This window comes from Mus caroli, unplaced genomic scaffold (assembly GCF_978045245.1).
Source record: "Mus caroli unplaced genomic scaffold, Mus_caroli_1 scaffold_20, whole genome shotgun sequence".
Lineage (NCBI taxonomy): Eukaryota > Metazoa > Chordata > Mammalia > Rodentia > Muridae > Mus > Mus caroli.
This window is the reverse complement of record NW_028227275.1, coordinates 39,354,790-39,380,822: the sequence shown is the minus strand read 5'-3', so window position 1 is coordinate 39,380,822 and position 26,033 is coordinate 39,354,790. Positions and strand designations below refer to the sequence as shown.

The 26,033-nt window shown below is 43.2% G+C and overlaps 1 pseudogene; it reads left to right on the top strand.

Moving 5' to 3' along the window:
* Nucleotides 1–17,753: 17,753 nt before the first annotated feature.
* On the top strand, nt 17,754–18,590 carry LOC110286063 (large ribosomal subunit protein eL8 pseudogene; annotated as a pseudogene).
* The last annotated feature ends 7,443 nt before the right edge of the window (nt 18,591–26,033 follow it).

Genomic DNA, 26,033 nt, shown 5'->3' with positions numbered 1-26,033 from the left:
CCACAAAAAAAAAAAAAACAAAAAAAAACAAGATACTGAGGGAGGATGATTATGTGAGGCCAGCCTGGCTATATAGAGAGACCTTGAATGGCAGGCAGGAAGGAATTTTTAAGGAGAAAACCAAAATTTCAACACTTGACATATAGTACAGCATCCAATAAAACCCAGCTTGTAAAAAAGGGAATGGCTTCTGGCATTCTTCCCACGCCTGGAAGAAAAGATGATACAAGTCCAAAAGTGACAGACATTATGGAATCACTAACCTGAGGGGTTGTCATGGCTAGTTTTTAAGTCCACTTGAGGCAAGGTAATGTCATCTGAGAGGAGGGAACCTCAAATGAGAAAATGCCTCTATAAGATTGGGCTGTTGATAAGCCTGTAGGGCAGTGGTTCTCAACCTGTGGGCCAAGATCCCTTTGGAAGGTTGAACAAGCCTCTAACGGGGGCCACCTAAGACCAGTCCAGTCCATCTTTGAGGTATCCTGGGCGGAAATCTGGAGGCGGGGAACTGAAACAAAAGCCTGATTTGTTCTGCCCCCTTTCTCAGCTTCCTTTCTTATTCAATGTAAAACCACCTGTCCCCGGGGGCCACTGCCCTCCCAAATCAAGCATTAATCAAGAAAATGCCCCAAGCTTGCCTACGGGGCAGTCTGTTGGAGATAATTTCTGTCAAGCTTTCAAAACGGAAACAGAAAATCTAACCAGCATACCAGGAAACCACGAATGCTTACTATTGTGAGAGCCAACGTTTTGCTTTGATGACTGCCTAAGAGAGCCACGAAACAAAAAAATGCTTCTAACCTGTAAGCCCCTTGCCCGAATGCTCCGAAATGGTGGAAGCTATTGTTTATGGGAGATTACAAGCCTCTTGTTTCCACTCCCCTAAACAAGTTTGTTTGACCCAACTGCACTGGATGTATTTGATCACATGTGGTTAAGTGTGCCAGAAATACATCAGGATGTAGACTTGCCCTTGAATTGCCCTGGTCAGAAGTATTATGATCTTCTGGGATTGCCTGTTGTTGTTGTTGTTTTGTTTTTTGTTTGGTTTTGTTTTTGTTTTGTTTTCGAGACAGGGTTTCTCTGTATAGCCCTGGCTGTCCTGGAACTCACTCTGTAGACCAGGCTGGCCTCGAACTCAGAAATCCGCCTGCCTCTGCCTCCGGAGTGCTGGGATTGAAGGCGTGCGCCACCACGCCCGGCTTGGGATTGCCTTTTTAAATTTATGCGAGGCATAACTCAGCCATTTCCTGGGAAGAGAGTCCATCAACCTGACCAATATTTAATTGGCTTTAAAATGTGGCAGCGGTGGTCTTTTTATCGACCAGTGGACTTAACACTATTTTATGATAAAATGTAAAAATCTCTGGTGTCAGGAAATAAGTGAGTTGTTGATTCATTTTGAAAATAAATAGAATTTGACCTTCTCCACTGCCATCGGGGGAGGTGGGCTATTCAGGTTTTGTTGATTTAGGTTAACTCACCGCATTTGTTCCCCACCCTAGCAGCATGTACCATGGGAATAGCAGCATGGTGCCAAGGGAATACATTTTCTTGTAGTGCCAAGCTTCAACTCTGCCTGCAAGTCAAGTAAGAGGGCAGGCAAGGACAGTGCAGTCTCTTTCCCGCTACCATAGCCATTACTCATGACATCATATTTCTCACTGAAACACAATTAGCCATGCACAAGCCTCAGCGTTTTAAAACACCACTTCAGACAACCGATAGCCTCTGACGAAGATGCCAGGGCATCACATGGAATTCCAGTCCCACTGTTTGCTGTGGTCTTATCGGGTTCAGGCTAAAGCATGTCAGAAGGGACTAAAGGCTGTCCTAGATTCTAGTCTTTTGTGAACAAAACAGAAAACAACTGAACATACCCATGGGACATAGCATAGTCTTAAGATTCCTGTCGTTAAATGGAGTGTGGCAGCAGGAAGATACGAAAAGTAAAACGTGTTCAGACTGGAGAAAAATGTAAAGAGAAAACGATGAAGAAAGCTCGTTAGAGAAGGGCTTGTTTTGATTTTTCTGATTTCTGGGGAGTGGCTGATTGATGACTGATTGATACATTCCTTTTTGAAAAGAGAAATATTTAATGTTTATGTGTCTGAGTATTTGGTCCATAGGTCTGTATGTGTACTACACATGCCTCTGGTGACCACAGAGGCCAGAAGATCCACTAGAACTGGAGTCACAGTTTTTGGTGAACTGCCACCTGGGTTCTGGGAACTGGACTGGGTCCTCTGAAAGAGCAGCCAGTACTCTTAATCAATCGCCGAGCCATCTCTCCACGCTACTCCTCCTTATTGATATATCCATGTTCAGTTTCCAGCTACATCACTGTATGTCACTGGCATGGAAGGGTAGGGGATATAGATACTCTCCCAGAAGGCAATGCAGCATAGGAATAAAGGGCACTTGGAATTTCTAACTTCACATTCAAAGTATGTAGTATTCTGGATACTAAGATGAGAACCGAATAATGAATAATTGATTTCTGTGGCTTAAAAGGAAAAACAAAGAGCATTATCCAAAGATTTAGACACAAAGTTCTGAGTAGCGAAATTAAACTGATAATAGGCTTGTGTATAAGAATACAACCAATGGTGTTTCACAGCCTTCCCGTTCCCCTCAAAGGTAGAAACAGTCTTGTACGTGGTGCATATGGGTACAAATGTTTGCTAAAATGAGGGAAAATAACCTAGAAGTGACAGATGCATAACTATTTAGCTTTGTCAAAGACATAGACCTGCCACTGAACAAAATATTTTATTTTGGCTCAAATAAATAAAATGGCATTTTCCATCATAAATCTGTAACTATGGCCAGAATAAAATGGAGTTTCTATATCCTTTAAAATGCCAGGACAGGAATGTAATCAGATTTGTGTTAGCCTTTGCCCCTGATTGGGGAAACTGAACATAAACCTCCTTCCTCCCTCGCGTCTCTTTTGTTCTCTAGAAAGAGGCTCAAGTCTTCCCCATTTGCTCCAAGGATACAGAGAATGACTGAATAAATGCATCAAGAAGCCAAGCACATTTTACATGTCCTTTGTATGAGAAAGCTAGCTACATTCCTTGATATACTGAAATATATTCAATCAACTTGTCCAAGGAATCTCATCCATGTGGGTTATTTAGTTCCAGCAGCTGACCAAGGAGCTGGCCCGTTTCCAGCTGGAAATTGTGATTCATGCAGTTATTGTATTTTGTTGAAAATACTTCTGCATCTTACTCTCACGAGAATGTTAATTTAAATAACTTTAAATACTACATACATTAAAACAATGAATTTATTTTTAAACGCCCAGATCCTCACGCCTACATCCAAATTTTGCTGCCAGCAGATCTTGAATGTGAATGCATGTGAGAAGTGCAAATAGTCACAATTGTTAAGATTATGGAGGGGGTGGGGGGTAGGGGGAAAGATTCTTAACACTCTTCTCCTGGGCTGCAGAGATGGTGCAGAAGATAAGAGCACTCACTGGCTGCTCTTCCAGAGGACACAATTTCAGGTCCCAGAACCCACAAGGCAGCTAACCAAGGTCTGTAACCCCAACTACTGGAGAATCTGATGCCCTCTTCTGGCCTCTGTAAGGCAGCAGGCACACATGTGGTACATAAACATCCATGCAAACAAAATATCCATACAAAATCCATCTCTTCAGGCAACATCCGAGATTCACCAGCTGCATGAATTCTGTCACCATGCATTTGCTTGGCATGTGTGTGTTACTTTTCCATCACTGTGACAAAGGTACCTGAGATGGTCACCTTTTGAGGAGGAAGGGTTTGTTTGTGTCACAGCTTCTTGGCTCTGTTGCTTTGAGCTTAGATTTAGCACAGAATGGCATGGTGGTATCCGGTGGTAGAGAAGGCCTGTATATCTTATAATGGCCAGGAAGCAGGAAGGACAGGTAGGGACAAGGGCCCAAATAGCCCCTTAAAGGACATACCTCCAATTATATAGTTTTCTTCCAGTAGTTTTCTTCACTTCATTTTATCATTATTATTAGTTTTTTTTAATCAGATATTTTCTTTATTTACATTTCAAATGTTGTCCCCTTTCCTAGTTTCCTCTCCAAAAATCCCCTATCCCCTCCCCCTTCTCCCTGCTCCCCAACCCACCCACTCCTGCTTCCTGGCCCTGGCATTCCCCTATACTGGGGTATAGAACCTTCACAAGACCAAGGGCTTCTTCTCCCATTGATGGCCAACTAGGCCATCCTCTGCTACATATGCAGCTAGAGACACGAGTCCCACCATGTGTTTTCTTTGGTGGTTTAGTCCCAGGGAGCTCTGGAGGCACTGGTTAGTTCATATTGTTGGTCCTCCTATAAGGCATTTTTTTTTCATAAATTCTCTTTCATTTTATTTTACTTCATGCGTTAGGTCTCAGGCCCTCTATGTGTCTAGACATGAGCTCAAGCTGGGCTATTAGATTCCTGATAGGAGATAAAAGCCAGCATCTTCGGGAATTTGCAAAACAGTACCCCAGACCTCCTCTTGTCCTCCTTATGACTGGGATCATTGGTCCACCCCTCTCACTCTCAGACTTTGTAGCTACTCTCAGCACATTCTGTCCTTTGTGCTCTCCAGTGCTATCTCTTGCTCTCTCCGATACACTCACCCACTTCCCTAGTCCTAGCCATGTCCAGCGTCCTTTTCTTTCTGCCCTGGACTCCTTAGAGCCCTCTGGATCTTTTCTCTCTCTTGCCCACAATAAAAACCTTCCCCCTCGCCTGGTGCCAACTGGTTGTGGCACATGCCATAACCCCACCACTCAGGCAGGCTGATCTCTGTGAGTTCAAGGCCAGCTTGGTTGACAGAGAGAGTTCCAGGACAACCAGTGCCATACAGAGAAACCCTGTGTCTAGGAAACAAACTCTCGGCTAATGGAACGGTTATTTTGGCAGCTTCTTCACCTCCCCGAATGCTATATGCATGAGTGTTTCGCTTGTATGTCTATGTACCTCTTGCATACCTGGCACCCGTGGAGGCCAGAAGAGGGCATGGTAGTTGTGAGCTGTCTTGTGGGTGGCTGGGAATGGAGCTCCTGTCTTCCGGAAAAGCAGCCAGTATCGAACCATCTCTCTAGCCTGTAGGCACCACTTTTTTTCTTTTTCCTTTTCTTTTTCAGACACAGTTTCTCTGCATAGCCCTGGCTGTCTTGGAAATCGCTCAGTAAACCAGACTGACCTCTAACTCAGAGATCGGCCTTCCTCTGCCTCCTTCTTAAAGGTCCCACCACCTCCCAAAAGTGGCACTGGGTGGATACTAAGCCTCTGGGGGACATCCAAGCTGTGTAAACTTTCCTAAAATGACACTGTGAATGCCCAAGCAGAGTATATGACCTACCGCCCTATGACACTGACCTGTAAGGCAGTGTTCCCACACATTTTGTTTGTTTTTAACGTGACTCACCTGGCCTGGAGTCTGACCTTGGCGTTTGGTTCCTTCTAAAGAGAAAGAAGAGTTCGTTCTTTTGTTTAGGGTTTTGCCTTCTGTTTCTTAAATATTTGTGTACTTTGGGAAGTTTAGGAAATGTTTTCATTTTTATTTTTATTTTTCAGACCAGATTTTGCTATGTAGGCTGGACTGTCCTGAAACTCACAATCCTGTTGTTCCTACCCCCAAGAGTTCAGATGGCACCACCATGCCCAACTGACATGCCCAATGTGACAACAATGTCCTTAATCACCTTTTAATTTAAGTCCTACCTTCATGAATATTGTACCTGATTTATAGTTTCATACATCCTAGCATGTGTCCATTATTTTTCCAACCTATTTCTTTCTATTGTTCAGATAGGGTAATTTTATTTATATTCTTCTAGCTTCATGTTCATTGGTTTTATTTTTTATGACCCCTATATTATGCTCATGACCTCATTGATGGAAGGGTATTGTTTTGTTTTGTTTTGTCTTGTCTTTTGGGTTTTGTTGTTGTTGTAGTGGTGGTTTGTTTTGTTTTTTTTTTTTTTGTGGTTGGTTTTGGTTGGTTGTTGAGACAGAGTTTTTCTGTGTCTGAAACTCTGGCTGGCCCTGGCTGGCCTGGAACTCACTATGTAGAGCAGGATGGCCTTGAACCCACAGAGATCCATCTGCCTCTGCTTCCATGCAGGAGCCACCACGCCCAGTATTTGATGGAAGTTCTATTCTGATTGCTTCATTCTCAATTTGCAAAATTTCTAGTTGGCGTCTTTTTGCATTTTTTCTTATTTTTGTGTTGGAGTGCTTTGCTTGCATGCACGTGTATGCACCATGTGTATGACTGGTGTCCTCCAAAGACAGAGGGGGATGGGACCCCTGGAACTGTTGTTACAAATGGTTTTGGCCACCTTGTATGTGCCAGCAATCCAACCTTGGTCCTTTGCAAGAGCAGCAATGTTCTTAACTGCAGAACCATCTTTCTAGTCCCTATTTGGCTTCTTTTTATATCAACTACCTTTTTTACTTAAAATTGTCAGGTTTTCAATTGTTTTAAGTGTGTTTTGGTTACTTGTTTAAGGTATTTTTATGATGACAACTCTTAAATTCTTTTTTTTTAAACTAATTTATTTAATGTGTGAATGTTGTGCTACATCTACACCTGCATGCGAGATCTCTTTATAAATGATTTTGAGCCACCATGTGGGGTTCTGGGGATTGAACTCAGGACCTCTGGAAGAGCAGTCAGTGCTCTTAACGGCTGAGCCATCTCTCCAGCCCACAGCTCTTAAATTCTTGTCAGATAATTCTAGCATCTGTTGAATCTTGGACTTATCTCCATTAGTGGTCTCTTCTAGTTTTTCTGGTGCTTTGTTTCATTGCTCTTGGTGGCTGCATTGGGGTTTTGTTTTGATCTGGTTTGGGGGTGTTTGGTTTTGTTCTCAAGACAGTATTTTGTCTTGCTATGTTGCTCAGATTGGCCTGAAGCTCATGCTCATTCTTCCTCGGCACTGCAAGCACGAGGATTGTGAGTGAGTGCCACCATTGCTCATTCTTCCTCGGCATTGCCAGTACTAGGATTGTGAGTGAGTGCCACCATGTCTGGGTGTTCCTGACTCGTGTCATTATTAGTGATTTTTAACTGTATCCTGAGCACTCTCGCTATTGTGCTGAGGCTCTGGGTCAGACCGAATTCTTCCACTTTAGCAGCTATGCTAGCACCAGTGGAGGAGGGTAGTAACACTTTATTATTGTGGGTGATGACACTTTATTATTGTCATCTGATGTGGAAGTATGGCTTACTTGTTTGGCTTCCACTGAAACACAAAAGAGAAGAATATTGCCTTACTGCTGGGTGGAGTAAGTTCAAGCCTCCAATCCCAGGCTTCTGCCAAATGGGTGCTGGAAACCTAGTTACAACTAGATTATCATATAGTACAGTATAGTATATTATAGCACAGTACGGCACATTACCTTAGGGTTTCTATTGCTGTGATAAAACACCATGACCAAAAGCAGGTTGGAGAAGAAAGAGTTTACTTTATTTCTACAAGTCTCAGGTATTCTCCATCATTGAGGGAAGTCAGAGCAGAAACTTGAGGCAGGAGCTAAGACTGTCTTCTGCCGCAGACCCTCTGGGTCCCTTTATCTGTGTGGAACTGGTCTCTGGTCGCAGGTGGGCAAAGAGTCGGCGAATGACAGACAGACCGACATGCGAGATTGTGTAGAATCTGAATGTATTGTCACAAAGTGAACACCAGTCTTATATAGTACAGAAAATAAAAGGGGTAGGAAGTCACAGCAGGCAAAGTACATTGAACTTACCTGATATAAAACAAAGGAATGACTACAAAGGGACTTACAGGAACCAGGTAAATGTTTACAGTAAAGATAAAGCAGTCCTGCCTAGGGTCAGCTTAATGACAGGTAAGGATTTCACACCCTAGTGCTATACCTTTGAACCTTGTGAAGGCTAGCACCAGGGGGTTCTGCTCTTAGCAGACCTCATAAATAATGCAATACCACAGCCCCCCTATTTCCTAGGCCTTGCTAAATTCTTATATGAGTGTAACTTTTAAGTATCTGGAGAATCTCCATTTGTCAGAAGAATTCATCAACTTGCTTCTAAGATGCAATGTAGCCTGTACTGAAGATTTCTATCTCAGTGGGATTCCCTGGCTCTTTCATGGTATTCCCTTGTTTGGGTGAGACTAACTACTGTCCTTAGTAAACACTCTGCAGACCAGCCCTGAGCTGCTTTGGCTTAATTAGTTACTGAATGGGTAACTTCCTTACTGCATTCTTACAGGATTCTAAGCTTGTCGGCTTCTGAAACCTTGGAACACTGGCGAAGGCTCTGGCTATGTCAGAATTCAATCTTAAAAGGCACTTATAATAAGATAATACTAAAAGAGAGCACGTGGATCCATACACTAGACTAACTCGGGGATAGGATGTGAGTATACAGGTTAATGAAAACGCCAAAGCTCCAGGAGGTGAGTTCCTTTTGAAACTCTTTGCTTCGTGAGTGCTCCCAGGCTTCTCAGCCTGTCAAGCAGACTTCACTGGAGTGTGCGTGGCAACTGTCCATGAAGGAATGTTGCTTACTGGCCTGCTCTTCATGGTTTGCTTAGCCTGCTGCCTTGTACGACCAAGGATCAGCTGTCTGCCCAGAGGTAGAACCACCCACAATGGGCTCTGCCCTTCCTTCAAGAAAACACCTGATTCACACACCTACAGGCAATGTGTGTAGAGGCCTTTTCTCAATTGAGGTTCTTCTTCCCACATACCTCTAGCATACCAAGTTGGTCAAAAATCAGCAACAAGCAGGACATTTATATAGTTAGCTCTTACTGGCTTCACACCCTGTCCCCTCTGGTACCACCTGCATTGGGAACAGCACCCAATCAATGCTGAGAGAATGTAGAAGATCTGGCTCCTTACCCATTAGCACCTGGAGGAGAAGTTGCAGGAGGCTCATTTCTGCCAAGTGCCTATAAGAATCCTGCCTCCCTACTGGGTCTTCCCTAGTTCCATGGACTGAGATGGAGGAAGAAGATTTTGGGGCAGCTGGGTAAGAAGATAGGCATAGGCTCTTCACTCAGTTTTACTGTTGGGAGTAGTGAGTGGTAGGTACATGCCATGACACTTAGCTCTAGTAGAGTGATTCCAACTAAGCTGTTCTGCAAGGTGATCTTTTTCCTTGTCCTGCAGCTAGGAAGAACTGGCTTTTCTTAGGGCTGTTTGTCTGCGTGGGTTAGCATTCTTGCACCTCCTGCCTCCTCACACCCTGTTTAAATTTTATAAAGCAAAAGAGGTGCAGAGGTGGAGACTACCATCTTCCTTCTGTCAAACTCATCTTTTCTCTAGCACCATTTTACATGAAATGACCAGGAGATGTGGGAAGATGTATAGCTACGCCCTTGTGTCTTGGAGCCTGAAGTCCAGTCTGATTCCCATGATTTAACCATCCCTTTTCTTTCTTTTCTTTGCCTCCCACCGCCAACCCCATGCAACATTTTTGTCCTCTCTGCTGTGGCATCACAAAGTGGACAATCCTAGAGTGCTACCCTCAGGTTCAGTCCATCAAGAGTGGGTAAAAGAAACTGGGCGTGGTGGCGCACGCCTTTAATCCCAGCACTCGGGAGGCAGAGGCAGGCGGATTTCTGAGTTCGAGGCCAGCCTGGTCTACAAAGTGAGTTCCAGGACAGCCAGGGCTATACAGAGAAACCCTGTCTCGAAAAACCAAAAAAAAAAAAAAAAAAAAAAAAAAAGAAAAAAATTGGATAAAAGATTCTAACCTAGTTCTCCATCATGAAGCCTTCATCAGCTTACAGGAGATGTTTGAACCAGACACTTTTACCCCTCGCAAACGAATGCAGGGTGAGGGTAACAGAAAAAAACACCCGTCACTTCTGCATTTTTCAAATGTACTCTGCGAAGGAAGAGCAACACAGGCACTCTTAAGCCTGTAAATCTCTTCTGCTGGCACAGGGTTCCAACGGCAATCGGGAGTGCCACTTAAAGGGGAGCAGTTTGTGCATTGCACAAAGGCATCCAGCCAATGGGACAAAAGGGGCCTAAGATTCAGCTCGGCCTCCGCTTGCCAAGTCATGTACCCGCAGGACTGCATCACCCAGAGGGGGTGCCTCTTTCAAATGTGCACAAAGCCTCCCTAGAAGGGATCAGCTGGCTCCTGATCCTAACAATAGCAGCATTGCAGTGTCTCAATGGAAACATTCTCTTGGATTCCATAAACTCACTATGCTTGAATATTCAATTGATACTCATACATAATTTATGCCATCGTGTCAAAATCATTTGTTTTTGGAGTCCTCAAGCCTAGGAAAGTGAGCTCCAAAGCATCAGAGGAAGAACACATTGCACACTGTAGCCACAATCAAAATGGCTTTTTAAAGGGATTTCTTATTCTCCTGGGATGACACCTTCCCATCTATGAAGCCTGTTGGATTATCAGCAGCCGGGTAGATACTAAGAGCTTTCTGATTCATTTCAGTTTTCTCCTCAGTGACATCCTCTTTACTCTACTGACCTGTTACATTTCAGTAAGTCCTTACAAGGCAAGTGAAAAATCTCTTTCATGTGGGGGAGTCTGTCAGCATCACTGAGAAAGTATGGATACTTCAGCTTCAAACACTAGTTAAATATTTGTGTGACGACATCAAACTCACCTCATAATAGGTTGCCATTCGATCCTCAAAAAGCAAAAAAAAAAAGGGGGGGGGGGCTGAGTTGTCACCTAGCAGCAGAGTACATGTTTAGCCTTGACAAGATTTTATACCCAGCACCTGGATAAGAGGGCCAAGTTCTGGTTCACATTCTGCTATAGGCCACAAGACCTTGACTATGAAAGACACTTTCCCCAGGGCTTTGCTTCGATGTCTGAAAACAAAGAAACTAAATAAAGTGTAGCATTAATTAATTAAATGCTTAGAACCTCGAGTCTCGGTGTCAAATAGTTTTTGGATTAGACTTTGACAGTTTCAGATCTTCAGGCCCAGCAGTTTCTAATTTATATAAATGAAGAAAGCAGTGTTCAAATTAAGTAATTTATCTACAATCTCAAGACCAACCTATGGGTTATCTCATCCTTTTCCTAGATCTATTTAACAGGAAAGCCCATGGTTCTCCAGAGAAACCCCTCTCTCTTCTCAGAAAGCCTGTGGAGAAAAAGCCTCCCTTATTGCAAAGATGAACACATGACTACCTCAACCAGAACATGAAATGCAGGTACCAGAACTGAGGTTTGGCTCAGTGGCAGCTAGTGCTGCTGAGTCTCCAGGTACGATCTGTAGAACTGGGAAAGAGAACAAGGGGAAACCATGTGTTCCTTAGAGCTCAGTGTCTTAAGCTGTGGGCCATGACTCCATATGGGGTTGTGTAACTGAATGCAGAGCTTGCAAAAACTTTGGCAGTGGTGAAGGACTTTGCATTGTGCAACTAAAACTGAAGCCAAAACCAGATATGTAATGAATTTGGGATATGTCTGGCCATGCTTGCCCAGGTTATGTCACATGATCTTGCTGGAGCCTTTATCTGAGCATACATGTGTGTTTTGCATTGTACATGTTGGATTTGAGATGATTATATGTTATGAATAGCAGCATTTCTACAGTACTTACAGTTGCCCCCTCTTATAGAAACATAATGGCTTAATTATACAAAATAAAAGTAATTAATCCATTCCCCTGACAGACACTCAGCATGTATAAGGTTAGTTTGACTTTGGGCTATCTTAGGTTGGAATATTTCATTTTTAAAATTAAGGCTGGAGTTTCATAAAAAGACATCAAATACATTTTGGCTTGGGATGAGAACAAAACGTTCAGCAGTGTTTGAAATGTCACCAAGCAAACCTCTGTCATTTTTTATTTTGTTCATGTGACGTGTGATTCTTTAACATTGACAATTATAAAATAAAAATATAGATCAAGCCTGTAAAACTCTACTCCCTACATTATCAAATGTTCAGTCATGATTTAAACTTTTATATAGAAATAGCCAAGCACATCCATCTCATTAGCATACAAATTTGATTACCTTTTAAATAAGTGGTAAAATTATATGCATAACAAAGAAGTGCCTTAAAATAAATTTCACATTGCCACACATCAAGATGCACATTGGGAAACAGTAACTGGGCTTAGTGAATTATCAAGAGAAATAAATAAAATTTAAATAAATGAATGAATGAATGAATGAGTAAATAAATAAATAGATGGAAAAAATGGGACATGAAGCTGAAAGGAGTTGTGTTGTAAGGACTCGGGATGAAAACGATCATGTGTCCTTGTATGAAATTGTTAAGAATAATGAAAAATTAATGTAAAATAGAAATAACTTTATGACTTGTTTTCAGCAAAGGTTTTATTTGCATGCATACTTCATATTCTGCATACTGAGAATTATGAAAAAATTTCAGGCAAAAAAAAGGGGGGGTTGGGGGTGGAGAAAAGATGGCTTAGAGGTTAAAAGCACTGACTGCTCTTCCAGAGGTCCTGAGTTCAGTTCCTAGCAACCACATGGTGGCTCACAACCATCTGTAATAGGATCTGATGTCCTCTTCTGGTATGTCTGTAAAGAGCAACAGTGTACTCGAATACATACAATAAGTAAATAAATCTTTAACAACAACAAAAACAGTGTATTGTAACACTGGATGAAAAAAAAATGTCACCAAGAACAGGACTAGCACTGTCAACCAGGGAACAGTCTGAAAGACACCAGCTCCTGAGAAACCATCTGGGAAGCCCTGTGACCCACTGACCAGGGACCAGCTGTAAACAGATCCCCTAAATGGAGGCCCTGAGACAGAGCAGGAATGCTTGTGCTGCAGACCTCTGGGAGCCAGGGAAGAAATACCCAGAGACTCAGACTTGCGTTGGAATTCAGCAAAGCAGCAATCAGGCTGTAAACAAGAATCCCTGGGAAGAAGCCCCATCTACAAATGCAATTGTCTGATTAGAACTTCAATGACAGAGTTTGGAATGTTGCGGATCTAGGGGCTAATTACAGTTTTCCTTGGTCTAAGAGCCATTCCTTGCCTACCTCTGTGTTGGACCTAAAACCCTGATAAGCCTATAAAATCCTTTGGAATGTATTAACCAAACTCTATTCTCTACAAATCAAAGGGCTAAGATAACATCTGAGGCCTGCAGCTGAGATTTCTCCTCTGGGCTGTAACTACTTACCTAATGTTTCCACTGAAGTATTTAAAAACTTCCTTAATTAATAACTTTTCTTTGTTTTGTGATTATAAAAACTTCATGAAGCTGCACCCACATTGGAACATGGTATTTGGGGGAGACCTAAATCTACATTCCTGGTGGGTGGGCACTAAAATTTGGCTCTACAGTAAACTAGTTCTCATTCCTTTTGAGATGGGAGCTGTGTTTTGGTATTGACAAGGGCAGCTAGCTTTGGCACCCTTGATGCCATGCAGTTCTGTCTCCCTTGAGTTGATTCAATAGTCCCCTGCCTGTTTGGCAGGCCCGCAGGCCCCACCCACACCCACCCATGTTCTCCCTACTCTTTCTCTTTTTCCTTTCCCTTCCCCAAATCTCCAGGCTCACCAGGTTGTGAGTTCCAAGTCTTTGCCTCCTGAGAGCTGGGAATGACTTCTGAGATGTGATAGGACTTTTATGATACTCTCTCTCTTCTCAGCCCACCTTCTTCTATCCAAACAGCTGGACCACACTTTCTGCTGACACTGTTGCTCCTGCTTCTAAATGTGTCCCTCTCTCTCACGCCTTCTCCATCAACTCAATACTAACCGCTCAACTCACCTCAAGGCCCTGAGGATTTTTCTCTTTCTCTCCTTTCCTTCCCACTTGCACACACACACACACACACACACACACACACACACACACACACACACACATATACATATACATATACATATACATATATATATATATATATATATATAATAGTACACAGTATATTACTATACACCCTAATGCCATCGCTCCTTTATTTCCTAAAATAATTTGTGTTTTGAGGTGAGTAATTTTTCTTTGACTATTATTTCACTTCCTCATGGGGCTAGCCTGTAATAGTCTTGTCTGTAGATAGTATTCTCATTTCAAGAGGGTGCTGGGATTCAACCTTGTTCCCCAACTACCACGATAACGGGAAAAACAGCATCTCAACTCTACTCTAGCTCAATTCCTCTTCAACATTGAAAATATTACCTCTGAAAGACTAAGGCTAACTTAAATAAATAAAAAATGAAAAAATAAAATCGGGCTGGCGAGATGGCTCATCAGGTAAGAGCACTGACTGCTCTTCCAAAGGTCCTGAGTTCAATCCCCAGCAACCACATGATGACTCACAACCATCTGTAATGAGATCTGATGCCCTCTTCTGGCACATCTGAAGACAGCTACAGTGTACTTAGGTATAATAATAAATAAATCTTTAATAAAATAAAATCCAGGGGCTGGGGAGATGACTCAGTTGGTGGAGTGCTTGCTGACAGTCATGAGGACTTCATCCTTGACCCACCAAATCCATGTTAAAGATCCAGGCATAGCAGTATGCATATATAGCCAGCTGGGGTGTGTGTGTGTGTGTGTGTGTGTGTGTGTGTGTGTGTGTGTAGACAAGAGGATTCCTGGAGCTTGGTTCAGTGAGATACTATGTCTCAAAAAATTATAGAAACTCTCTACCTTAGTCCTCCCAAGAATAGCTCCATCTTCTCATGCAGTTGCCAGTCCATCCCTGAGAGAAGATGGTGAAGGTTGAAGTGGGTGGATTAGTCTAACAATGTAGATATTATTGACATTAATGATCCCTTCATTGACCTCAATCACACACACTACGTAGTCTTGAATGCTGCCACCCACAGCAAGTTGCATAGCACAGTAAAGAGGGTTAAAAAGAAACTTGTCCATGCAAAGGCCATCTCCATCTTCCCGGACTGAGATCTTGCCAATCAAATGGGGTGATGCCACTGCCGAATATGTTGTGGAATCTACTAGTCTTTTAACAACCATTGGGATGGCCAGGGTCTACTTGAAAGGTGAAGCCAAAAGAGCCACCATCTCTTCTGTTCTCCTAATGGGCCCATGTTTTTGATGGGCATGTACCAGGACTAGCACAAAACCTCACTTCAGATCTTCAGCAAAGCCTCTGGCACCAATAACTACTTATCTCCTCTGACCAAGGTCATCCATGCCCACTTTGACAATACTGTGGGACCCATTGCCATAGTTCATGCCATCAACAATCCCCTTTGGGGATTTGGTTCAAGGAAATAATCAATTAAAAATATGCATTCTGTTTCCTTAGCTCTGCTTTCAGTCATCCCGGGGACAGTTTCTCGGACTGGAATCTAACAATATTTTTTGTAAACTAGAACAAAACACCGTCTCGCTTCCCAGGAGTTCAGACCTCCCCTCCCTGGCTGCTGGGAGGGTATGTATTTAGAATCCATCTCACAGAGGTGACATAGCCAGCCTTCCAGGTAGCTTTAGGAGATCATATTCTCCAGCTTAGCAATGACTCATCGGAAACATAAGGTCTGAATGGCCTTAAGTACCAAGCTGGCAGAAAGGGTCACATTGTCATTATTTATTAAACATTTTACTAGCTCCGAGGGACATATCCATAACTCCATTATCTCATTTTGGGGTGTGTGTGTGTGTGGTACGTGTGTGTATGTCAGTAGGATATGCACATGTGTGCATGTGTATGTAAGTGCACTTGCCCATGCATGTGCCTGCAGAGGCCAGAAGGGGACATCAGGTTCCTGCTTTCTTATTTTTGACCTTATTCCTTCAAGACCTTTCTCTCACTGAACCTGGGCCTTATTATGTTTTTCAGTTACATTGGCTGGTCAGTCAGCAAACCTCAGCATCTCTGGTCTCCACCCCTCCAACAACCCAGCTCTGGGGTTGCAAGCACAAATGGCCATACTTGCTGATCATTTTGTGTAGGTGCTAAAGATGCAAACTCTGGTCTTCACGTGTATGCAGCTAGCACTCTTCTCCGCTAAGCCATCTGCCTAGCTTCTATAGCTTCATTCATGGTGTGGACCAGAAATCTCTCCAGGGGCTTGGCTTTGAGGCTTTCTCTGTGAAGGTGAAGCCACTCGCCCGTTATCAAAATATTAAGACAGAGAGTAGCCACTCAGTAAACATCTGGATAGTAGTTAACTGAAATAATGTACTGGTTACATTTCTTGTTATTGATAGCCGTAGTTGCATACTAACTTGTATTTCATTGTGGGGAAGGAAGTTAACACATTGGTAACTTGGTAAGGAGGCCCAAGCACTTGGTGCAAGTTTATCTCGTTTAGTAATTACAGCAATCCTGTAAGGTTGGAGTCGTTAGTCCTATTTTGTGAATAAGAAAAATGAGACCAACCCTTTTAAGACTGAATAGCTGGTAAGTATCAAAGTCAGGATTTTTGTTACTTTCCATTTTTACTGAACGTGTAATACTAGATTTAGAGTAAGGGTAGGTTGAGCCCTTAAAATTGAGGCCTAAGTGGTAGTCTTGAGAGCACCATAGGACCACTGGCACCTTGAATCCGCCAAACAGACATGGTGGCTTATGGCCAAGACAATTTATAATAAATAGAAAATAAGCTCTTAATATTCTTAATAGATGTTTTATAGATGAAAAGTCATTTGTTAATCTTATTAATAAATATAAAATATGTATAAGATGCAGGTGAGCTATAGAAAATATAACATAGTAAACACTCATGTGTCCATCACCCAGTTCTATCTGTTATTTCTTCACTGTATCTTTGTTTTTTTCTTTCTTGTTTTGTTTGTTTATTCTAGATAAGGTCTTTCTATGTAGGCCCAGAACTCACTAAGTTTACCAAATTGGCCTTGATCTTGTAGCAAGGTGTCTACAAGTTGTCCCCTAACTACATGTATGCTGCAGCATGATCAGAGAGAGAGAGAGAGAGAGAGAGAGAGAGAGAGAGAGAGAGAGAGAGAGAGAGAAGTTAAAAAAAGAATCTATTTGAGTCTAGACTAAAATATGAATTAAAGGGCATCAGAAGCAGAGGAAAGGGCTAGGACTCAGTAGCATGTAGATCCAGGGTAGGGGCAGTGAGGATGAATGGAAAGACTCAGAAGAAGTGATAAGCCTCTTATTAACTGCAGTGGGTTTGGTGTGGGAAGCCAAGGATGAATCCTAACTTTGGTCTTCACTGTGCTCAGCAAGCCCTTTACCCACTGAGCCATCATCATCCCAGCCTGGGAATTTTTGGATCCTTTAACTTCCTTGGGAAATACATAAGATCGACAGCACTGTCTCCATACTATTGATTAGTAACTAATCAAGAAAACCCCAGTAATTTGCTGAGGTCCGGGTATCTCATTACAGACCGAGAGTTGCTGGCTGCTTACACAATCTATTTCAGACCCTGATGCTTGAATTCTGCTGGGAAGTACCCTCTGAGTTTGGAAACCTATGCACCACCATGGACAGAAGATAGGATTGAAAGACAGATGAATCTGACTCTTGTATCATCTAGAGTTAAGATATGTTTTTATTCTGCAATCTTGTGAGTAGAATTCTAGGAATGCACCCTAAGTTTCTGAACTGGCAAAGGGAAACTTGAGTCACTTTCCCAGCCGTAGCATTCAGAAGTTCTTTTAGGACAGCATCTCTCAAACACTAAAGTGCATAAGAACCCCTCTGGGGTTTTGATAAAGTGTCAGATCTGCCTCTGAGGGGTAGGGCACTAAGTTTCTGCATTTTTAATAAGCTCTCAGGGGATGCCCATTCTGTTGGTGTGTCCTTAAGAACATGGCCTCTGGCTCTCCAGCAGCAGAGCAAGATGCCCAAAGAGAAGAAGGCCAAGGGGAAGAAGGTGGCCCCCGCCCCCGCCGTTGTCAAGAAGCAGGAGGCCAAGAAGGTGGTCAACCCTCTGCTTGAGAAGAGGCCCAAGAACTTTGGCATTGGACAGGACATCCAGCCCAAAAGAGATTTAACGCTCTTCGTCAAATGGCCCTGCTACATCAGGCTGCAGTGGCAAAGAGCCATCCTCTACAAGTGGCTCAAAGTCCCTCCTGCCATTAACCAGTTCACCCAGGCGCTGGACAGGCAGACAGCTACTCAGCTGCTTAAGCTTGCCCACAAGTACAGACTAGAGACAAAGCAAGAGAAGAAGCAAAGGCTACTGGCCTGTGCTGAGAAGAAAGCTGCTGGCAAAGGCGACGTCCCAACTAAGAGACCACCTGTCCTCCGAGCAGGAGTCAATACAGTCACCACCTTAGTGGAGAACAAGAAGGCTCAGCTGGTGGTGATTGCCCATGACGTAGACCCCATTGAGCTGGTGGTTTTCCTGCCTGCCCTGTGTCGAAAGATGGGGGTACCCTACTGCATCATCAAGGGAAAGGCCAGGTTGGGGCACCTGGTCCACAGGAAGACATGCACCACTGTTGCCTTCACACAGGTTAACTTGGAAGACAAGGGTGCTCTGGCTAAGCTGGTGGAAGCAATTAGGACCAATTATAATGACAGATATGACGAGATCCGTCGCCACTGGGGAGGCAATGTCCTGGGTCCTAAGTCTGTGGCTCGCATTGCCAAGCTGGAAAAAGCAAAGGCTAAAGAACTTGCCACTAAATTGGGTTAAATGTACACTAAATTTTCTGTACCTAAATATAATTACAAAATTAAAAACAAAACAAAAAAAGAACATGGCCTCTGCCTTCCACACCCCCCCATCCCCCAAGGCCAGCTCTGAATGTCAGAGCAGATCAGAACTTCACAAAGTAGATTTGGGCAGAGGACCCCTTCACTTCCTTAAAGGCCATCTTTGGGGTATGCTGAGTGCTGCAAAGGAAATCGTTGATCTTCAAAGACTCTCTCTTGTCCACTTTGCTTGTGCTGTCCTCTGTCAGAGGCAATGGCAGTACAGGGAACTTTGCAGAACTGTTCCCAGATCAGCACTCTGAGGAGGACTAGATCAGACAGTGTTCTTCTAGTTCATCATGCTGCAAGTAAGGCCACAGAGGCACTGGGCTCCGCTCTTCATCTTGCCATTTACATTTTTGTTGACCTTGAGCTAGCTGTCTCTCATCTTTTGTATACAATATTGTTGTGCCCACCTCAGCCGGCATGGAAGACACAACACGGTCGGATTCTTCTCAACTGCCTTTATTGCAGGAACACCTCGATGCTGCTATGGGGACCCCGGGAACCCAGGGAGGTCTGCTATATGCACCCCAGCACAGGGAAAGGCTTCGTGTCCTCCTGGGATTGGTTGAACTGCTGTCACCTAATTAGCATGTACCCGCTTGGGAGGGGTTAGCGCCAGACTTGGGCTTATGCCTGCGCAGTGGTGTTGTTTATGACAACGGCACACCAGAAACTGGCGCCATCTTAAGTTGGCTTCCTAAACAATATGAGAAATTATCTGTTTTCTTATGCCTTTGAAAGATTTGTTTCCAGCGTTTCCAGGACAGTGAGAAGGTTTTAAGCTGCAGGCTTCCACAGCAGCTAAACGGAAATCACTGTGATTCCACAGCTGCAGTCAGGTGTGCACTGTAGTGCACAGGCATTCACCTAGGAAGTGCAAAGCCCTGGGTTCAGTGCCTAGCACAGAAAAGGGAAATCTGCTTCCCTGGTCTCCATCTATCAGGAATTTGGAAATCATTAATCCATGCCACAAGAGGGCGCTTGGGAAATACTGGCTTTCATGCCAGTGAGAGTTAAACCATTTTACATCTTTAAATAAAAATTAAAATGACTTGTCATTTCTGGACCTCACTTTGCTTCATCGAATTCAAAATCAATTTATAATCAAAAGTATCTCCTACTCTTCACATTTTAGGTTAGTTTTTGTTGATGTGGACGATACTAATATCATATATAATCAAAAGCCTTTACAGGCATGAATTTACATAAGAGATGAAAACAGGCTTCAGCCAAGGTTGGAGGTCTAGAGAGTAGCAAGCTATCTCCTGGTGTAAGTGGAGGTAAAATATTCCAAATTTATTTAAAAAATGTTTTATATTTATTTATTTTGTGTGTATGAGTTTTGCTTGCTTGCATGCATGCACGTATGCATGCCTGCCTGCCTGCCTGTGTGAGTCTGGTGCCAAGGGAAATCAGAAGAGGGTTTTGATCCTCTAGAACAGGAGTAACAGATAGTTGTGAGCCACCATGTAGGTGCTGGGAAGCAAAACCAGGTCCTCTGTAAGAGCAGCCAGTTCTCTTAACTTCTAAGGTTTCTGACCAAAGAAGGCAAAAATTTAAAGATAATCTATCGCAGTACATTTCTCTTGTCTGGTCCCTTGTTGGGAGCCTCCAGACACAGGAAGCTTATCTAGTTTTGAAGGATTGTTACAAGAGTTAAATGAATTGATTTATCTAAAGGGTTTGAAATCATGCTTATCATACAAACAGGATTATGTATGTGTATATAGGCAATATTTATACACCTTCTATTGTTTTACCACTAATTTTTGCTTTGCCACAGCCTCTACCACTGAGATACCAAGTCCTCAAACCAGAGTTTCCCTCAGATGCACCGACCTGGAAAAAGTTTTCTCCTAACATTTCTCTCTTCCACCTAAAAAGGAAGGCGGCCTTGATCTGGTGGCCCGTTATTGCAGTTCTAGAGGAACACCTACTACCCCTTCCTATCTTCATGAGCATCTTATCTTTGTGCTCTTTCCTTTTTCTGTGGATTGATCTTAGGCATGGACACTACTAGCTCAATGATCTATCACTGAGCTAAAAGGTCACTTCAGTGACCATATGTGATTTATTGAGTGTCAAAGTGTCCCGTGAATAGGGTGTGGACACAAACGCAGAGAGAATGGCAAGTGTTAGCAATTGGAATGGTTCTCTATGAAATCTGTTTCTGTTTATTTTGGTTTGGTATTTGAGACAGGATCCTACTTTTGTAGCCCAAGGTGGCGTTGAATTTGTAATCCTCCTGCCTCAGCCTCTCAAATGCACCACCATGAAATTTCTTTATTGTTGCAACTTTTTCTGTAGCTTAAAAATGATTTTTAAGTTGATCAAAACAACCTGATCACAGGGAGTTCAAAGTCATTCTGAGTATATAGTAAGATCCAGATAGATAGACAGAGACAGACACAGAGACAGACAGACAGCAACACAGAGAGACAGAGATATAGAGAGACAGAGAAAGAGAAGTAAAGGGAGAGAGAAACAGAGAGATAGAGAGGGAGACAGAGAGGGAGACAGAGAGACACAGATCAGAAACACACACACACACACACACACACACGGGCGGGGGGAAGAGAGAGAGAGACAGAGACAGAGAGAGGGAAAGAGAGAGACAGACAGAAACAGAGAGATAGAGAGGAAGACAGAGATAGAGACAGAGAGACAGACGAGAGAGAGAGAGAGAGAGAGAGAGAGAGAGAGAGAGAGAGAGAGAGAGAGAGAGAGAGAACAACGTGCTTTCCTGGCTTTGCTCTGGGGATGTCTAAAGCCCTTACCTTTTCAGATGTATACAGCAGCTTGGCAGTCCCCACCTCTATTACTCTCCAGCCGCAGCACTTGATTTTAATTTATTACCTCTGCACATGCTGTTCTTGAAGTTGAAACTCTGTCTTCTGTATTTGTGCCTCAGAAAACTCCTTTCTGTTTTTGATTTTGAGACAGGATCTCACCAAGTAGTACAGGCTAGCCTTATACTCCAGTTTCTCCTGCCTCAGCCTCCTGGTTGCTGAGATTATAGGAATGCTCCACCACACCAAGATGGAAACTCCTATAGTTCAATGCCCAGATGTCACCTCGCTGCTAAGGTGTCTGTGCTATGTGCCTCCGTTCATCTGTTGCTTCCCCTGGAAAGCACACAGGGTTCTTGCTGGTTCCTCCTCTTTTCTCATATTGTATAATTATTCTTTCACCTTGTCCTAAACCCCCAACTTCTGCAGAACAAGGAAACTCTGGCCACCTTCATTATTAATCCCCATTTAACCTTAATGTGTGATCTCTTACATTCACGTTTCCATTTGCTGACTCTGGGGCCCTCACGTTGGTGGTAGGGAACTGTCACTTAATAACTTTATCCTAACTTTTTCTCCTTTTCGATGAGATCCTGACATTCAGACACCATCTTTGTCACGGTCCCTAATCCTCCCAGGTCCTTCTCTTGACCGGATTCTGCCTTTAATGTTTTGTTTACTCTGCTTTTTACAAGGCTGTCTCCTTCTCTATAAAAATAGCATGCCAGCCTAGTGGACCTTCTAAGAGAACAATTATTATTTATTTTGTTTATACCTCCTGCTCAGAGAATTAACGTGTTCTAATCCTTTGTGCTAACGTGTAAAAGTTCTTCAAATATTAATAACAAAAACTAACAAGGTACATCTATAACTTACATGTCTGAGAGGTTAGCACTCTGCGTGCCCGTGGAGAGAATGTCCCACTGGAGTCTTAACGTGAGGCTGCTCACACTTTAGGGGAACAATAAATGACTTTTTTCAACTCACCAGGTTTTTACTGCTTTCCTATCACTCTGGGCTGTAAATTTTGTAACTTTAAAGAAAATATCCTTGGAGAGGAAAAAATGTTATCAGCAGAAAGGCATAGTCACTTTGAAATATCACTGGCAAGCTCCACATGATTCCTAGTCTGATGAAGGTGGCTTAAAATCTGCCCATAGAGAGCAAAAACGAACTGGGGCCATGCCTCCGGGTCTTTCGATTTCAACTTTGCTCCCTGGGCCTCAGATGGAACTTGATTCATGACTGGAGATCAAACATTTAGTGAGTGAGTAAGCGAACGAGACCAGTATGGTTGTTTGAGGGAATGCCAGATCCCCAGTTTACTCGAACAGATAGAAAAGAAGACCGTAGGTAGATTCTTGAGCCCTCGGATTTGCCCAAAGGTCAGCACAGGATGCACCCATTTAATACTCAGCAACGACTCCGGACTGGAGGTCTGTGAGCACCACAAGCTGTTCCCAGAACTGAGGGCTGTGAAGATGCTATCCGGTCCCCCTGTGTCTCTGCTGCAGCAGCAGTTTTACGGCTGTGGCTTTACTGGAATAAAGGACCGTGCTAGGGATGGCTGTCCTCTCATCTGCTTTTTATCAACACAGGGCAGTTTCCTGTATTTGTCAGTGATGCGGAAATGACCCAGCTGACGTTAGCACTTGCGAGTGACTCAAAGTTACACTGTATTTGCCTACCCCCTCCCGACCCCCCCCCCCCCGTGCTCTAATTTTTTGTTTTAAATGATCCCCAGTTACTTTCTTCTTTTTTCCTTTTTTAGGATTTATTTCTTAATTTTAAGTTTGCATATGTAGGTGCCCATGAATGGTAGTTCCTGAGGAGTTCCGCAGGGTGTGTAGGATCCTCTGGAGTTGGAGTAACAGGCTGTTGTGAACTGCCTGATGTGGGTACGGGGAACTGAACTTGGTTCCTCTAAAAGAGGATGCATTCTTGATAGCTGAGCCATCTCTCTGGCCTGAAGCACTCACTCTTTAAAAGACCTACTTTATTTTCTGTCTGAGCTCATGGTCGTTTGCGTTGGTAGCCAAGGCCAGATCATCTTGATCTATTGTGTGTCTCCGGTTTTCCAAAGACTTTTTTTCCTTCTATTGTTAGAGTCAGGAAAACTGGCAAATGATGGTGTTGGGCCAGAGGAGGGAGGACGAAGCCTTAAATCTCCAAAATGTAGTGCGCCCTGTACATGCTCAGCACGAACTGAGGGTTCCTTTGGGCTAGAACTGAATTGGCAGTGAGTGATGCAGATTGAGCCATGGGTTGAAATCATTTTCTACTTCAGCCCCGCTCAGTCTGTAGGGAATCGTGGAGTCAGGAGTTAGCTGCAGGGTTTTGGGAGCAGGCCAGCATCTACATCTGTTCTCAACTGTAAGCGAACTGGAAAAACACTTTGAGGGAAAGCCAGTGAAGAGCGCACAGAATCCCTGCTCCCAGAAAGGCCAGGAAAGAGGAGCTGATTCATCATAAAGAAGCTGAATTTAGAGGCAGGTCTTTATGCAAATAAAGCGTGGATGAGTCTTCTTCTGTTTGTCAAGAGTCAGTCTGGTTCCTGACAGTGTACGGGTCAGAACTGATAGGACGAGTCAGCCATAATGACAGCGTGGGCCCTTGTGCCTAAGTGTAAGCCCTGCCCTTGGAGGAGGAGGCTGGGGGAAGGAAAGCTGAAGGCCAGCCTGGCAGAGGTTGCTAGAGCTTGTCTAAAACACAGAAAACAAGGTAGCCGGGTAGGACTGAAGCCTTATACTTCCCACTATTTCCGAGGAATCTGGGGCTCAACTTGAGTACTTTGTACTAGACTCTGGACACGTTTTAGTGAATTTCATACAGGATTTCTTGTCTTGGAATATATAGCCGGCTGTAGGGACACTATGTAACGATTTTTCGCTTTTGATATAAAGAGCATCTCAATCCGAGAAATGTCATGGCTAGCATGAGTTGGAGTAAGCGTTACTTAAAGGAAGTAGTTTGGCAACACATGGGCCTGGGTTCAAATTCCAACTCTTGTCATTTCCTGGCTGTATGAGATCAGGCAAGCTGCCCTCTGACCGCCAGTGGCTTCTTCACCTGAGATGGGAATCATAATGTATGACTAACCAGGCTATTGGGAGGACTGGCTGTCTCCCTAGCCACCTAAAAACAACCAGAAAAACATCAGCAACCTTGTTCTCTCCTTTGTTCCATTTCTCCTTATCATCATTATTATTTTTACTTGTTTTTTTAACAAGTTTGTTTTTGTTTTGTTTTGTTTTGTTTTGTTTTTTCAAAAATGGGAATTTAACTCAGGACTTTGTGTAAGCACTCTACCTCAGTCTATTTAGCCCCCTTTTCACTTTTTATTTTGCAACGGAGTTTCTCTATATCATCCAGCTAGTCTTGAATTTAGTTTGTAGCCCAGGCTGTCCTGGAATCATGACCTTCCTCCCTAAGTCTCCTTAAAAGCTATTCTTATGAGCCCACACTGCCAAGTCTTTATTTGTTATTGACACAAATAATGATATTTATTTATTCATTATAGCTTGATACATGTATCCACGTAGAAATGATCCAAGCAGGGTAATTAGCATATCTGTTGCTGTAAATATGTTTCCTTTCTTTCTTTTAAAGAATTATTTATTTATTTTATGTATGTGAGTGCACTGTAGCTGTCTTCAGACACACCTTAAGAGGGCATCAGATCTCATGACAAATGGTTGTGAGCTACCTGTAGTTGCTGGGAATTGAACTCAGGACATCTGAAAGAGCAGTCAGTGCTCTTAACTGCTGGCCTCTATTTTTCATTTCTTCATACTAATAACTGTCAAAAATCTTTGTAGTTAATTTTTTTTTATAAAATATTTTTTGATACAGGGTTTTTTTTTTTTTGCTTTTCTTTCTTCCTTTTTTCTCTTCCATCCTCCCTCCCTCCCTCCCTCCTTCCCTTTCTCCCTTCCTCCCTCCCTCCCTCCCTCCCTCCCTTCCTTCCTTCCTTCCTTTCTTTTTTTTTTTTTTTTTTTTTGAGTCAGGGTTTGTCTGTGTATCCCTGACAGTCCTGGAACTCAATCTGTAGACCATGCTGGCCCCAAACTCAGAGATCTGCTTGACTCTGCCTCCTAAGTGCTAGGATTAATGGCATGGGCCAAAACTACCCAGTGAGACAAGGTGTTTCTAAGTAGCTCTGACTAGCCTGGACCTCACTGTATAAACCAGGCCAGTCTCAAAATCATGGTGTTCCACCTGCCTCTGCTTCTGGGATGCTAGGATTAAACACATGTACCACCACCCCTGGATACTGTTGCTTTGAAATATCTGCATGCATACCAACCATAGTCATCCACTACAACTAAACATCACACCATTTTTTTACATGGGGCATAATGACCCATATCTATCCATCCCCCTTGCTCTTCCCTGCCTAGTCTTTGTTACCCACTACTGATGCCTCTGGCAACCTCCACGAGATCAGAGGCCTTAGATTCCTCAAGTGAGAGACCACACAGTACCTGTCATTTTGTGTTCCCTCTGTTTTCTTGCTACCTGCCAGGCACTGTTGCACATCCAGTTTTAATTTCTAAAAAAGATGTTTTGTGTCATTGGAATGAATGAAACACATATGGCTTGTCTAAACTTATAACTGT